Source organism: Uranotaenia lowii, chromosome 1, assembly GCF_029784155.1.
Source record: "Uranotaenia lowii strain MFRU-FL chromosome 1, ASM2978415v1, whole genome shotgun sequence".
NCBI lineage: Eukaryota > Metazoa > Arthropoda > Insecta > Diptera > Culicidae > Uranotaenia > Uranotaenia lowii.
Window position 1 is genome coordinate 57,560,903 of NC_073691.1, and position 15,706 is coordinate 57,576,608.

Below are 15,706 nucleotides of genomic sequence, written 5' to 3' on the forward strand. Positions count from 1 at the left end.
GCAAAGTAGAGAGCTGCCCACCGGTAAAATAAACAAAATACGGTGGTCGAATCGTGCGCAAAATATTTGGACCGCTAGTGGGGAGATATTCTTAAAAAAAAACGTAATGGACAGCAAAACCAAACCTCTAGCGGGCACCTGGCAGATTACCAGTCAGTTTTTTTGTTAACAAGTGTAGCCTGTATTTTCCAGAGATAAACAAGGAGACAAAGTTTTAAAAAAAATTATGTCTAGCACTTGAGGAGGCTGGCGATCTGTGGAAGCTGCAAATTAGTCAGTGATTCATAACGATTGACACAATGAAAATATGTAAAGAAGACTGCCTCAAAATTCGATCATTTTTTAAACATAGCACTTCAATAGGTCTAACATAGTTTATTCTCTGTTTTGGTTGGATTTGGAATCGTGCTATCATGCGAAAACTGTCGTGAAGTGATAAAAAGTCAAATATAACTTCGACAAAATTAAAAAAATTGAGTAATTTTGAACATCAAGCATCGAGAAACAGAAAACGTCATGAAAAATAGCCACAAATTGAAAACTGGGTAGTTTAGTGTATACATTATAGATGACGCACATTGTGCACAAAACTTGAAATCGATAAATTTCTTCAGTGGAGGCAATTTTAAAAAATGATTTGACTGAACGTCACAAAAAATTCCACATGTTCACATTACATTACTAGATAGCTGCACTGAAAATTTTATCAATTTCTATCCATGCGTTCAAAAGTTGTTTAAAAAACAACTTGTCTTTTTTGTCTTTTTTGTCTTTTTTGTCTTTTTTGTCTTTTTTGTCTTTTTTGTCTTTTTTGTCTTTTTTGTCTTTTTTGTCTTTTTTGTCTTTTTTGTCTTTTTTGTCTTTTTTGTCTATTTTGTCTCTTTTGTCTTTTTTGTCTTTTTTGTCTTTTTTGTCTTTTTTGTCTTTTTTGTCTTTTTTGTCTTTTTTGTCTTTTTTGTCTTTTTTGTCTTTTTTGTCTTTTTTGTCTTTTTTGTCTTTTTTGTCTTTTTTGTCTTTTTTGTCTTTTTTGTCTTTTTTGTCTTTTTTGTCTTTTTTGTCTTTTTTGTCTTTTTTGTCTTTTTTGTCTTTTTTGTCTTTTTTGTCTTTTTTGTCTTTTTTGTCTTTTTTGTCTTTTTTGTCTTTTTTGTCTTTTTTGTCTTTTTTGTCTTTTTTGTCTTTTTTGTCTTTTTTGTCTTTTTTGTCTTTTTTGTCTTTTTTGTCTTTTTTGTCTTTTTTGTCTTTTTTGTCTTTTTTGTCTTTTTTGTCTTTTTTGTCTTTTTTGTCTTTTTTGTCTTTTTTGTCTTTTTTGTCTTTTTTGTCTTTTTTGTCTTTTTTGTCTTTTTTGTCTTTTTTGTCTTTTTTGTCTTTTTTGTCTTTTTTGTCTTTTTTGTCTTTTTTGTCTTTTTTGTCTTTTTTGTCTTTTTTGTCTTTTTTGTCTTTTTTGTCTTTTTTGTCTTTTTTGTCTTTTTTGTCTTTTTTGTCTTTTTTGTCTTTTTTGTCTTTTTTGTCTGTTTTGTCTTTTTTGTCTTTTTTGTCTTTTTTGTCTTTTTTGTCTTTTTTGTCTTTTTTGTCTTTTTTGTCTATTTTGTCTCTTTTGTCTTTTTTGTCTTTTTTGTCTTTTTTGTCTTTTTTGTCTTTTTTGTCTTTTTTGTCTTTTTTGTCTTTTTTGTCTTTTTTGTCTTTTTTGTCTTTTTTGTCTTTTTTGTCTTTTTTGTCTTTTTTGTCTTTTTTGTCTTTTTTGTCTTTTTTGTCTTTTTTGTCTTTTTTGTCTTTTTTGTCTTTTTTGTCTTTTTTGTCTTTTTTGTCTTTTTTGTCTTTTTTGTCTTTTTTGTCTTTTTTGTCTTTTTTGTCTTTTTTGTCTTTTTTGTCTTTTTTGTCTTTTTTGTCTTTTTAGTCTTTTTTGTCTTTTTTGTCTTTTTTGTCTTTTTTGTCTTTTTTGTCTTTTTTGTCTTTTTTGTCTTTTTTGTCTTTTTTGTCTTTTTTGTCTTTTTTGTCTTTTTTGTCTTTTTTGTCTTTTTTGTCTTTTTTGTCTTTTTTGTCTTTTTTGTCTTTTTTGTCTTTTTTGTCTTTTTTGTCTTTTTTGTCTTTTATGTCTTTTTTGTCTTTTTTGTCTTTTTTGTCTTTTTTGTCTTTTTTGTCTTTTTGGTCTTTTTTGTCTTTTTTGTCTTTTTTGTCTTTTTTGTCTTTTTTGTCTTTTTTGTCTTTTTTGTCTTTTTTGTCTTTTTTGTCTTTTTTGTCTTTTTTGTCTTTTTTATCTTTTTTGTCTTTTTTGTCTTTTTTGTCTTTTTTGTCTTTTTTGTCTTTTTTGTCTTTTTTGTCTTTTTTGTCTTTTTTGTCTTTTTTGTCTTTTTTGTCATTTTTGTCATTTTTGTCATGTTCGTCATTTTTATCATTTTTATCATTTTTGTCATTTTTGTCATTTTTGTCATTTTTGTCATTTTTGTCATTTTTGTCATTTTTGTATTTTTTGTAATTTTTGTCGTTTTTGTCAAATAACAAAATACAAATGACAAATATGAAAAAAAATGACAAAAACGACCACAAATAACTGAAATGAAAAAAAAATTATAAAAAAAATACAAAAATGGCAAAAATGACAAAAATAACAAAACTGACGAAAATTTCAAAAATTAAAAAAATTACAAAATTTCAAAAATTACAAAAATTAAAAAATGAAAAAATTTACATGAATAACAAATTTTGTAATTTTTGTCATTTTCGTCTTTTTCGTCTTTTTCGTCTTTATCGTACTTTTCGTCTTTTTCGTCTTTTTCGTCTTTTTCGTCTTTTTCGTCTTTTTCGTCTTTTTCGTCTTTTACGTATTTTGCGTATTTTTATTTTTTTTCGTCTTTTTCATTTTTTTTGTCTTTTTCGTATTTTGCGTCTTTAAGTTTTTTTCGTCATTTTCTTCTTTTCCGTCTTCTACGTCTTTTTCGTTTTTTATTTTTTTTTTTCGTCTTTTTCTTCTTTTTCGTCTTTTTTGTCTTTTTCGTATTTTGCGTCTTTATTTTCGTCTTTTTCTTCTTTTTCGTCTTTTCGTTTTTTTTTTGTATTTTTCTTCATTTTCGTCTTTTTCGTCTTTTTTGTCTTTTTCTTCTTTTTCGTCTTTTTCGTCTTTTTCGTCTTTTTCGTCTTTTTCGTCTTTTTCGTCTTTTTCGTCTTTTTCGTCTTTTTCGTCTTTTTCGTCTTTTTCGTCTTTTTCGTCTTTTTCGTCTTTTTCGTCTTTTTCGTCTTTTTCGTCTTTTTCGTCTTTTTCGTCTTTTTCGTCTTTTTCGTCTTTTTCGTCTTTTTCGTCTTTTTCGTCTTTTTCGTCTTTTTCGTCTTTTTCGTCTTTTTCGTCTTTTTCGTCTTTTTCGTCTTTTTCGTCTTTTTCGTCTTTTTCGTCTTTTTCGTCTTTTTCGTCTTTTTCGTCTTTTTCGTCTTTTTCGTATTTTGCGTCTTATGTGTCTTTTCGTCTTTTTCGTCTTTTTCGTCTTTTTCGTCCTTTTCGTATTTTGCGTCTTTTCGCCTTTTTCGTCTTTTTTGTCTTTTCGCCTTTTTCGTCTTTTTCGTCTTTTTCGTCTTTTTCGTCTTTTTCGTCTTTTTCATCTTTTTCGTCTTTTCCGTCTTTTTCGTCTTTTTCGTCTTTTTCGTCTTTATCGTCTTTTTCGTCTTTTTCGTCTTTTTCGTCTTTTTCGTCTTTTTCGTCTTTTTCGTCTTTTTCGTCTTTTTCGTCTTTTTCGTCTTTTTCGTCTTTTTTGTCTTTTTTGTCTTTTTTGTCTTTTTTGTCTTTTTCGTCTTTTTCGTCTTTTTTGTCTTTTTTGTCTTTTTTGTCTTTTTTGTCTTTTTTGTCTTTTTTGTCTTTTTTGTCTTTTTTGTCTTTTTTGTCTTTTTTGTCTTTTTTGTCTTTTTTGTCTTTTTTGTCTTTTTTGTCTTTTTTGTCTTTTTTGTCTTTTTTGTCTTTTTTGTCTTTTTTGTCTTTTTTGTCTTTTTTGTCTTTTTTGTCTTTTTTGTCTTTTTTGTCTTTTTTGTCTTTTTTGTCTTTTTTGTCTTTTTTGTCTTTTTTGTCTTTTTTGTCTTTTTTGTCTTTTTTGTCTTTTTTGTCTTTTTTGTCTTTTTTGTCTTTTTTGTCTTTTTTGTCTTTTTTGTCTTTTTTGTCTTTTTTGTCTTTTTTGTCTTTTTTGTCTTTTTTGTCTTTTTTGTCTTTTTTGTCTTTTTTGTCTTTTTTGTCTTTTTTGTCTTTTTTGTCTTTTTTGTCTTTTTTGTCTTTTTTGTCTTTTTTGTCTTTTTTGTCTTTTTTGTCTTTTTTGTCTTTTTTGTCTTTTTTGTCTTTTTTGTCTTTTTTGTCTTTTTTGTCTTTTTTGTCTTTTTTGTCTTTTTTGTCTTTTTTGTCTTTTTTGTCTTTTTTGTCTTTTTTGTCTTTTTTGTCTTTTTTGTCTTTTTTGTCTTTTTTGTCTTTTTTGTCTTTTTTGTCTTTTTTGTCTTTTTTGTCTTTTTTGTCTTTTTTGTCTTTTTTGTCTTTTTTGTCTTTTTTGTCTTTTTTGTCTTTTTTGTCTTTTTTGTCTTTTTTGTCTTTTTTGTCTTTTTTGTCTTTTTTGTCTTTTTTGTCTTTTTTGTCTTTTTTGTCTTTTTTGTCTTTTTTGTCTTTTTTGTCTTTTTTGTCTTTTTTGTCTTTTTTGTCTTTTTTGTCTTTTTTGTCTTTTTTGTCTTTTTTGTCTTTTTTGTCTTTTTTGTCTTTTTTGTCTTTTTTGTCTTTTTTGTCTTTTTTGTCTTTTTTGTCTTTTTTGTCTTTTTTGTCTTTTTTGTCTTTTTTGTCTTTTTTGTCTTTTTTGTCTTTTTTGTCTTTTTTGTCTTTTTTGTCTTTTTTGTCTTTTTTGTCTTTTTTGTCTTTTTTGTCTTTTTTGTCTTTTTTGTCTTTTTTGTCTTTTTTGTCTTTTTTGTCTTTTTTGTCTTTTTTGTCTTTTTTGTCTTTTTTGTCTTTTTTGTCTTTTTTGTCTTTTTTGTCTTTTTTGTCTTTTTTGTCTTTTTTGTCTTTTTTGTCTTTTTTGTCTTTTTTGTCTTTTTTGTCTTTTTTGTCTTTTTTGTCTTTTTTGTCTTTTTTGTCTTTTTTGTCTTTTTTGTCTTTTTTGTCTTTTTTGTCTTTTTTGTCTTTTTTGTCTTTTTTGTCTTTTTTGTCTTTTTTGTCTTTTTTGTCTTTTTTGTCTTTTTTGTCTTTTTTGTCTTTTTTGTCTTTTTTGTCTTTTTTGTCTTTTTTGTCTTTTTTGTCTTTTTTGTCTTTTTTGTCTTTTTTGTCTTTTTTGTCTTTTTTGTCTTTTTTGTCTTTTTTGTCTTTTTTGTCTTTTTTGTCTTTTTTGTCTTTTTTGTCTTTTTTGTCTTTTTTGTCTTTTTTGTCTTTTTTGTCTTTTTTGTCTTTTTTGTCTTTTTTGTCTTTTTTGTCTTTTTTGTCTTTTTTGTCTTTTTTGTCTTTTTTGTCTTTTTTGTCTTTTTTGTCTTTTTTGTCTTTTTTGTCTTTTTTGTCTTTTTTGTCTTTTTTGTCTTTTTTGTCTTTTTTGTCTTTTTTGTCTTTTTTGTCTTTTTTGTCTTTTTTGTCTTTTTTGTCTTTTTTGTCTTTTTTGTCTTTTTTGTCTTTTTTGTCTTTTTTGTCTTTTTTGTCTTTTTTGTCTTTTTTGTCTTTTTTGTCTTTTTTGTCTTTTTTGTCTTTTTTGTCTTTTTTGTCTTTTTTGTCTTTTTTGTCTTTTTTGTCTTTTTTGTCTTTTTTGTCTTTTTTGTCTTTTTTGTCTTTTTTGTCTTTTTTGTCTTTTTTGTCTTTTTTGTCTTTTTTGTCTTTTTTGTCTTTTTTGTCTTTTTTGTCTTTTTTGTCTTTTTTGTCTTTTTTGTCTTTTTTGTCTTTTTTGTCTTTTTTGTCTTTTTTGTCTTTTTTGTCTTTTTTGTCTTTTTTGTCTTTTTTGTCTTTTTTGTCTTTTTTGTCTTTTTTGTCTTTTTTGTCTTTTTTGTCTTTTTTGTCTTTTTTGTCTTTTTTGTCTTTTTTGTCTTTTTTGTCTTTTTTGTCTTTTTTGTCTTTTTTGTCTTTTTTGTCTTTTTTGTCTTTTTTGTCTTTTTTGTCTTTTTTGTCTTTTTTGTCTTTTTTGTCATTTCTAGCATTTTTGACATTTTTGACATTTTTTACATTTTTTACATTTTTGTCATTTTTGTCATTTTTGTCATTTTTGTCATTTTTGTCATTTTTGTCATTTTTGTCGTTTTTGTCATTTTTGTCATTTTTGTCATTTTTGTCATTTTTGTCATTTTTGTCATTTTTGTCATTTTTGTCATTTTTGTCATTTTTGTCATTTTTGTCATTTTTGTCATTTTTGTCATTTTTGTCATTTTTGTCATTTTTGTCATTTTTGTCATTTTTGTCATTTTTGTCATTTTTGTCATTTTTGTCATTTTTGTCATTTTTGTCATTTTTGTCATTTTTGTCATTTTTGTCATTTTTGTCATTCTTGTCATTTTGGTAATTTTTGTAATTTTTGTCATTTTTGTCATTTTTATAAATTTTGTCATTTTGTCATTTTTGTCAAGAAAGTCCTTTTTATCATTTTTGTAACTTTTGTCATTTTAGTCATTTCTGTCATTTTTGTCATTTGAATTTTTGTCAATTTTTGTATTTTTTTTTCATTTTGTAATTTTTGTCAATTTAGTCATTGAAGTCATTTTAGTCATTTTTGTTTTTTTTTTTGTCATTTTTGTTAATTATGTCATTTTTTTCATTTTTGTTACTTGTGTCATTTTTGGCATTTTTGTTATTTTTGATATTTTTAGCATTTTTATCATTTTTGTCAATTTTTAATTTTAAATTTTTGTCAGTTTTTATTTTTGAATTTTTGTCATTTTTGATATTTTTGTCAGTTTTTGTAATTTTTGTCAATTTTGTCATTTTGTCATGTTTGTCTTTTTTGCCATTTTTGTCAATTTTGTCATTATTTTTTAATTTTTACATTTTTTTTGTAATTTTTGTTATATTGATTATTTTTGTCATTTTTGTTATTTTTGTCATTTTTGTCATTCTGAGCATTTTTGCTTTTTTTGTCTTTTTTTTGCAATTTTTGTCGTTTTTAGCCTTTTTGTCATTTTTGTAATTTTTGTCTTTGTCATTTTTGTAAGTGTTGTCATTTCTAACATTTATGTCATTTGTGTCATTCTTGTCATTTTTGTCGTTTTTGTCATTTTTGTCACTTTTATCACTTTTGTAATTTTTGTTATTCTTGTCAAATCATTAAAAAAACAAGAAAAATCTTCAAATGTACGGATTGCACAGATATTCATTCCTCCAATTCCATCAATTATCCAGTTAACTTTGGAGTTCAACGACCCACAAAAACGAAGCTAAGCATTTCTGACCCCAACCAGTGATTAGACCTCAGGTTTCACCTTTGATCAGTTTCTCTATAAGCGGTCACCGACTATTGTCGGTTGTGTTCCCAAAAAACCAACGATGAATGAAATCTGGTACAAAATGGACCAATCACCTTCAAGGTGTACCTGTCCTAGTAATTATTCCGAGTGGGGGTCACTGAATGAAAGTTAATTAATATAGGAACTAGCTCTATTTGGTCTCTTTGTTTCTATTTGATCAACGAAAGGTTTCCACCACTTTAGATTGCCTATCTCAATCTACTTTTTTCTTAATATTTAACTTCGGCGACAGTGACCCCTAAAAGGAAGAAAAGAAAAAAAACCTTCCTATTTCTCACTATACTTAGTGAGGTGAACCTTCTTTCAAATCTGTCTCATCGAGAAGACAATCGGTAGAGTGCCTAATGACCCAGTTTTTTTTTGTTGATACTTTTACCTTTCTTTGGTGACGGTCACTTCCCCCCGAAATTTGTTTATTTTAGAGATTTGATCGCCGCGCCGCGCCGCCGCCGGTCACGCGAAAGTTGTGATTTGGTTTGAGTTTTCCCCCGCTTTGCGATTAGCTGGGCTTGGCTGGGCGTATCTTGTTTACTTTCTTTGATCGATTCCGATAAGATACATATTAGTGTAAGGTGCCGCTTAACTCACTCATAGGTCAAAAACATATATTGGTTTCCGGTTTATCTTTGATGGGAACAATTTAAAGCGAGGAAAAAGGTTATCGAAAAAAAACCCCGTTTATTGGAAATTTGACCCATCGTCTTAGGTTAAAAAAAAGATCGAGTGGGCTCGTCCGGGATTTGAACCCGGGACCTCTCGCACCCTAAGCGAAAATCATACCCCTAGACCAACGAGCCCGTTGTGACGAGGGGCTTCGAAATCGGCACCAATATCTGTTGGCTATTTTTAGAGCCTGTCGATGTCTTATCGATTAAAATTTAGGCTAGGTATTTTTGTGTGTGCAAATTTCCACATCATTTTGACGCAATTGGGCAACCTAAAATTGATCAATTTAAGCTTAAAATATGGGGAAAAGTGTCCTCTACGAAGTGTGAGGGAATTATTGGAATAAAAAACGCTATGAGCGAGATACAAACGAGGAAAAAAAATCTACTATTTTCATTCAATAGTGGCTTTAATAAGGAACGAAATTTTTTTAAATTAAAATTTGTAAATTTAATTTTTCACTAAACACCATCAGCCACCATGTCATAAAACCATCATGATTATCACAATCTTCGGTTTGAGGACAGTTGTCGTGCAACTACCTCTTTCAAGATTAGATTTCGGCTCAATTTCATTCTCTGTTTATCATCGTGCCACTCAAAACAAAACTCTGCCAGAGAAATTAGTTAAATATAAATAAAATCACACAGACCCAGCTTCCTCTTGGGGTCATTTCTGCGGAAGTGAAGTGTTTGTGCTGGTCAATCCCCGACTCTTTTGCAAATTAGAGCTGTTAGTTTTATTTCTTTATTTTCCGACACCTTCCCGACGGTTTTAACTCTCCTTTTTTCTTGTTGTTGTGTTCAAGAGATCTTCACTTGATTAGCATTTAATTTTCTCTCTCCCCGTTCCATTCTTCACATCCAGTCAGCGAAACAAAAAATCTTAGCTTCGGAAACCAAAAAGCAAAAACAATAACAATCGGTGGACCCCTCCATCTTATCAGGGAAACCGAGCGCAAAAAACGGAATTAATTAGAAACACCTTATTATATTATAAACAGTTGTTTTGTTTCGTATGGTTTTTTTTCGATTATCTTTCTCTCTACCTTGTGGTTCAACCATAATTTCTACAGCAGCCGGCAACCGGCACCATCAATTGTGTGATCTGATCAAGTCTGAGATAAGTGGGAACAGAAGGGAAAAAAAACAAATGGAAAAGCCCTCTTCTGGTGTTGGGTTTTAACCCTACCGGTTGTAGAAACTAATGACTTCTCAATTAGTGTCCGTTCCTACCACGACTTTTGAGCTAGAGTAAAAGTAAGAGATAAACAAGCCCTCCTGAGGTGAGGGCTAATTTGTTTTATTGGACCTTCAAATGATGAAAAAGATGAACTTTCTTTCCTTCCCGAAAAAAATCAAAATAAATACCAATTCAGATGGGAAACTATGATAACAACTTAATCGGCCTTCGATAGGAAAAGGGAAGATTTTATATGAATTTTAAACTATGTCTTAATTGTAATAAAAAAACATTTGAATATTCCTTGAGAAAGGCTATGACAACAGGTCGCAACATCAAATATACGAGAAGCAGAAAAAATGGGAACTGTACAAGGCCTTCGAGAAAAGCATTGAAATTAGCACAAAACACTCTTGAAAAGTTGCAAATCAGATCTAACATTTTTTTCAAACATTATAAGCAGTACTGGAAAAAATAAAGTACGTACACGCTAACAAAATTTGCAATTCCTTGTATCTTTTGTATATCAACTTCAGGCCTTTCGGAGACCTTAGAGCCCATCGACTCAGTCGCGCTGTTTCCAGCCAGCGGCATCAGTCGTCCCGGCCCTGAGTTCGATTGCGGCGACGAGGTTCTCCAGCCTGCAAAGACAGGCAAGTATAAATTGTTTTTCGGAACTTTTCCACTGCGTGACGAAATTTCGATCCCCAGCTGTTTCAACTTACCTGACTCCGGCGCTTATCACTTCTACAAGCACCCGCCGAACATGTACACCTTCGACTCCTCTGGGTTCTCTGCACCGGGACGCAACGTATCAGGCCTTTTGGAGACCTCAGAGCCCATCGACTCAGTCGCGCTGTTTCCAGCCAGCGGCATCAGTCGTCCCGGCCCTGAGTTCGATTGCGGCGACGAGGTTCTCCAGCCTGCAACGACAGGCAAGTACAAATTGATTTTCGGAACTTTTCCACTGCGTAACGAAATTTCGAACCCCAGCAGTTTCAATATACCTGACTCTGGCCCGTATCGCTTCGAGAAGCACCTGCCGAACGAGAATTTCTTTGACTCTTCTGGGTTTTCTGCACCGGGACGCAACGTATCAGGCCTTTCGGAGTCCTCAGAGCCCTTCGACTCAGTCGCGCTGTTTCCAGCCAGCGGCATCAGTCGTCCCGGCCCTGAGTTCGATTGCGGCGACGAGGTTCTCCAGCCTGCATCGACAGGCAAGTATAAGTTGTCCTTTGGAACTTTCACACCGCGTGACGCTTTTTCGGTTTCCAGTCGTACCAACAGCGCTGACTCCAGCCAGTATTACTTCGGCAACCACTCACCTAACGAGAACATCTCCAACTATTCTGGGGTTTCTACACCGGGACGCAACGAGCTAGGCACTTCGGAGACCCCTGAGTCCTTCGACTCAGTCGCGCTGATTCCTGCCAGCGTCATCAGTCGTCCCGGCCCTGAGTTCGTCTGCGGCGAAGGGGTTCTCCAGCCTGTGAATTCAGGCAAGTATGGTACCCCTGATTGTATTCCTGTGCCTGATGATGTTCCACCTTCTAGTGCACGTCTCACCAGATCCGCTCCGGGTCCTTTAGATACCATTACCCTTTACTACCAGAATGTGGGGGGTTTCAATTCCTGCCTGACCGACTACCTGCTCGCAACTTCGTGTTCCTGCTATGACGTCATCGCCTTCACGGAAACATGGCTGAATGACCGCACACTATCAAGTCAGATCTTCGGCCCTGATTACGCAGTGTTCCGCTGTGACCGTAGCGCCCGAAACAGCAAAAAGTCCAGTGGAGGCGGGGTACTACTTGCCGTGAAGTCGAATCTTCCAGCGCAGTTCATCGACAACAATTCCTGGTGCGATCTGGAACTTGTATGGATTCGCATTGATCTTGTAGACCGGAAATTGTACGTATGTGTAGTGTATCTGCCACCCGATCGCTCAAGAGATGTTGCCCTCGCCGAGTCGTTTTCTCGCTGCATCTTCGAAGTTAGCTCCTTCTGCGCTCCTGAAGATGACTTACTAGTCATTGGCGACTTCAATATGCCCGGTTTGAAGTGGTGCTCCATCCATGGCAGCTTTCTGTACCCAGACCCAGCACGCTCTACTTTTTCGGCGCCTTCAAACATCATATTGGACTCCCTGAGTGCAGCGACCTTGCGCCAGATCAACGATGTGGTGAACGAATACGGTCGTACGCTGGACCTCTGCTTTGCCAATGACGGACCTCGTTTACCGACCATCGAAGTCGCTCCTGCACCGCTTGTTAAAGTAGTCCCACATCACCCTGCTCTCATGGCATCACTCGAAGTAACTAGGCTGAACGCTGCAGTAGAAAAACCAGTGACCTTCTACCTCGACTTTAAGAACGCCAACTTCGATGACATCTCTCACATTCTAGGCACTATCGACTGGGTATCTGAGCTTGATCTTTCTAATCCCAACGCTGCCGCTGATACCTTTTCACACATTCTGAATTACGTCATCGATCGCCACGTCCCAAAACGCTCTAACAGCAGAAATATGCGAATCCCTTGGATCACGACTGAGCTGCGACAACTGAAGACGGCAAAAAGATGTGCTCTTCGAAACTACAAGAAGCATAAATCATCGCATACTAAGGATATATATCGTAAACTTAACTCCGTTTATAAAAAAGCCAGTGAACGTTGTTACCATAACTATCTACGTCGCGTACAACGTAACCTCAAGACTTGCCCAAAATCGTTTTGGAAACACGTAAAAAGTCAGCGGAAAGAACCTGGTATACCTTCAAACATGTTCTTAGACGGCATAACGGCGAACTCTGACCGTGGTATCTGCGATCTCTTCGCCCAAAAATTTTCCAGCATCTTCACTTCAGCTTCAACATCCTCAGAACATATAGATAGCGCTGTCAGGAACGTTTTGCCATTGGGCTTCTCAATAAATGGTATTGAAATCGAGGAGGCAGCCATCTCTAGAGCAGCAGCGAAGCTTAAGAATTCCTTTTCTACGGGCCCGGACGGGATACCAGCTGCTTTTTTAAAAAGTTTCATGCCTGTCTTGCTGACCCCTATTCGGCTCATTTTTCAAGCTTCGCTAGATAGAGCCACCTTCCCTCTACTATGGAAGGAAGCTTACATGTTCCCGGTACATAAAAAAGGAGATAGAAGAGATGTTAACAATTACCGTGGAATCTCTGCCTTATGTTCGATTGCCAAACTATTCGAATTGGTGGTTTTGGATCCTTTCTTCACGTACTGCAAAAATAACATCTCCAATGATCAACACGGATTCATGCCCAAACGCTCTACGACAAGTAACTTGCTAACGTTCACTTCTTTTGTGCATGAAAGTTTTGTTGCCAAATCTCAAACCGATGCAATCTATACCGATCTGTCTGCTGCATTCGACAAGGTGAACCATGAAATTGCCATCGGTAAACTCGAACGCTTAGGATTCTGTGGTACTCTACTCGGCTGGTTCCGCAGTTATTTAACTGGTCGTAAATTGATTGTTCGAACGGGTGACACCTTTTCCAGGCAATTTCCTGCTACCTCCGGTGTGCCTCAAGGTAGCCATCTCGGACCGATTATTTTCCTAATTTACTTCAACGACGTGTTGTCACTCCTCGACGTCCCCAAACTTGGCTATGCTGATGACCTAAAACTATTTTACACCATAAACGACAACGACGACATCAATTTCCTGCAACGTCAATTCAACCTCTTCGCTGAGTGGTGTGACATTAACTGCCTGCCATTAAACCGCAGCAAATGTGCAATCATCAGCTTTTCTCGTAAGCGGCAGCCTTTAATTGCGGAGTACTTCCTCGGAGACGAACCCATCGCACGTGTGAACCACGTTAACGATCTTGGCGTAATCTTAGATCAGCGCCTGGAATTCAAGGCACACACCAACTATGTGATTGACAAAGCATCCAGAAGCCTCGGTTTCATTTTTAGAGTGGCGAAGGACTTCAAGGACGTGTATTGCTTGAAAAGCTTATACTGCAGCATTGTTCGTTCCATCCTTGAATACGCTTCAGCTGTCTGGTGTCCCTACTACCAGAACGGTGTCGATCGGCTCGAGACCATTCAGCGGCGATTCTTGCGATATGCCCTTAGACACCTGAACTGGCAAGACCCTTTTCGCTTGCCTAGCTACGAAAATCGATGCCGCCTCTTAGATATCGACACCCTTCAAGCCCGCAGACAAGCAACACGTGCCTCATTTGTCGCCGACCTCCTGACATCGCGAATCGACTGTCCCACGCTTTTGGAGGCTATTCCGCTTAGTGTACGACCCCGTGGATTCAGGAATCAGGATCTTCAATTGTACATTCCCTTTCGAATGAACAATTACGGAGCTAACAGCGCCCTCATCGGTGCAATGAAATCTTTCAACCGTTTTTCGGAGCATTTTGACTTCGACATTTCGAGGGATGTTTTCCGAAGAAAAGTGATTAGGGCCTTGAGATCCCCGTAGTTAGATTTAAATGTTTTGTTTTTAACCTTAATTTTAAGTAATCATTGGGATCAACATGTGATCCGTTGATCAGAAATAAATAACAAATAACAAATAACTCAAAATTGGTGTAACTATTCTGCAGAGAAAGTGCAGTGATGGGAAGTCATTCAGATTTATACTCAATGTAAACTTCATCAAATAATAAGGGCATTGTTTTTACACCACTTTTTTACAATTTTTGTGGTCATGATCTTAAAAAAAATCAAAAAATATATCATTATGTGCAACGTATAGCTTCTAACTTCAGCTTTCTTGGACACTAAGTGAATTTTTTTTTAAATCCGTAGCTGATCTCCCAGTTTCTTCCGCAAGTCTAGTGAGTAGATTCGTCCAAGCTTGCCCGATCAGGAGAGCAAAATAATAACTCAAACGTATCTCACCAAGATATTTACATATGATTCAGTTATAATTAAGTACTCCAAATTTTCGATTTTAAGTTTCTCCAATCTGAATTATATCTTATTCTGATTGACAAACTTGAATGGGGTTGAGCTCATATTCATTGATCAAGATTTTTTTCGGATTGTGCTAAAATAAAATCATTATATCTTATTTTTATATACGTTCAACTTTTTCTGAAACACGGACATCGAAGTCAACGGCTCAAACCTTACATTAACGAGTTTCGCTCAACAGATTCATAAAATTGAATCAAATTTTTGGGAAACCAAAAATGGGGCATGGTTTTATCAAATAATGTGGTTTATTGACCTTCCAATAGAAAATTTTCTCGAAGCACTGATATCTTGATAAGTTATAATTTTGATATAATTTGTTCTGTCCAATATCAAACTATGCTATCTGAACGAGATATAATCTTGATAGGAGCATATCAAAAACTAATATAATTTAGCTATGATCGTATAGATTTTTTGATATAATTTGAGATATTTTAACATCCTACGAATACTAAATTATAACCCATCCAGATAGGAAAAAATTGAATATCAAAATATCTCATCTTGATATAATTTAGTTTTTCTCTTCTGATCGGGTGGGCACTATTCATATAAACTTAATGATATTGAAATGAGGCTTTTTTCACTTTTAGCATTGTTTGCCAGAAACTGGGAATGAAGATTTGCTAATCTCATCAAATTACAAAAAGCCTGAATTTATACTAACAATCGATGTTGCCGATTGGTGAATCAGTGTGCAGAGTACTTTTGGGATTGAGCTTACTGTCCATTCTCGTATGAATCCTGTTGGAATTGACCTGACCAAAACACTTCAATAAATTCAATTGAATATTTCAACCTGACACTGAATATTTGCAGCACTGGTGCTGAACACTTTTTCAAAATTTCATAAACTGTATTCTCTTTACTAGGCAATATACAATTTTATGTTAGACTAGAATTTCATAACTAATTCTGGAAATTTTTATAAAAAATTGAAATAAAGGTGTTAGGGAGTCTTCTAAAAATATTATATGGCCTGCTTTCGACCAGACCGAACTGAACACCATGAGAAAATTTTTAAACTGCAAATTTTGAAACTCCTGTTATTCTTATGCGAAACCGAAAAATCTAAAATAATTCACTAGATTGCGTTTCTTGGATTATAAACTATTGATTCTGTTTTTTAGGTTTTACTGATTTTGTCTATAGTTGAAAATTTTTGCAGATAAAACTCGAGTGGTTCGAAAAATTGCTGATGGCGTTCAGTTCGGTCTGGTCAAATCCCGACCATATATTCTATAAATGGTTGATTTTTATTTCCAAACATTCAAGTAAATTTTAAAAAAGGAAGAAAAGTATTTTTTTTCTATAAACACTTTTTCCATATTTCGCATTCTTAAAATATAACTTTTGAAGTTACATAATTTTTTTATAGCGAACTAGCTGACCCGGTAAACTTCGTTTTACCTTCTAAAGTATAAATCGTAATAAATGTTTAATTTCA

The 15,706-nt window shown here is 33.6% G+C and overlaps 1 non-coding gene across 1 annotated transcript; it reads right to left on the minus strand.

Moving 5' to 3' along the window:
• Positions 1–8,162: 8,162 nt before the first annotated feature.
• On the minus strand, positions 8,163–8,234 carry Trnap-agg (transfer RNA proline (anticodon AGG)). Its single transcript has one exon. It is a non-coding gene; the product is annotated as a tRNA-Pro (tRNA).
• Positions 8,235–15,706: the final 7,472 nt, after the last annotated feature.